This window comes from Wasmannia auropunctata, unplaced genomic scaffold (assembly GCF_000956235.1).
Source record: "Wasmannia auropunctata unplaced genomic scaffold, wasmannia.A_1.0 LD336076.1, whole genome shotgun sequence".
Taxonomy (NCBI): Eukaryota; Metazoa; Arthropoda; class Insecta; order Hymenoptera; family Formicidae; genus Wasmannia; species Wasmannia auropunctata.
The window spans coordinates 4,778,393-4,779,124 of NW_012026814.1; positions in this window are offsets into that span (position 1 = coordinate 4,778,393).

Genomic DNA, 732 nt, shown 5'->3' on the forward strand with positions numbered 1-732 from the left:
TCCCTTCTTAATGTCATCGCAAAACAACATCAGTTTATGATCGACGTCGGACTGCGACGACTGCGGCACCGTCGTGCTGTACGTCCTATTGCACGCCGCGATACAAATTTCAGGTCGCAGGTAGCAAGAATGCACGTAACCGAGAACATAACCTCCGCGTTGCGGCGGACGACTCGTTATCTCGCATCGCGGTAAACGCAGCTGCGAGCGGACGACGAGCGTCAAATATCTTCTCAAATACAGTATCTTGTCAGCTTCGATCATCATCAGGTTAGCAGACGGAAGGACGGTGGCGAGCACATATGATATTTATGCAGAACATAGCGCGCGTGATCGCCGTGATCGCGACTTGCGGCAACTCGCAATCATATCAGCCCGCAGCCGGTCCGTTCACTCGCAAGTCTCGCAACCACTCGCAACTCTCGCAAGTTGCAACCATCGATATTATCTGGACCAGAGACTCGAGAGTCGAGAGGATCCTCTCTGACAAGGGAACCTCGCGAAGTGTCAAATTCTGATTTGAATGAAACTTGGTACACTTTGAGGTCACATAAATAGAATTTAGAAATTATCAGTTGGTGCTAAAAAACTGTTTAAAGGGATGAGTCCACCCCTTATATGTAAATTAATTCTTTTTTCTTTCGTTATATCTCGAAAACTATTCAAGATATCAAAAAATGTTTTATACAAAAGTTTTACTGTAAAATTACCTCTATTTATTTACGTTAATAG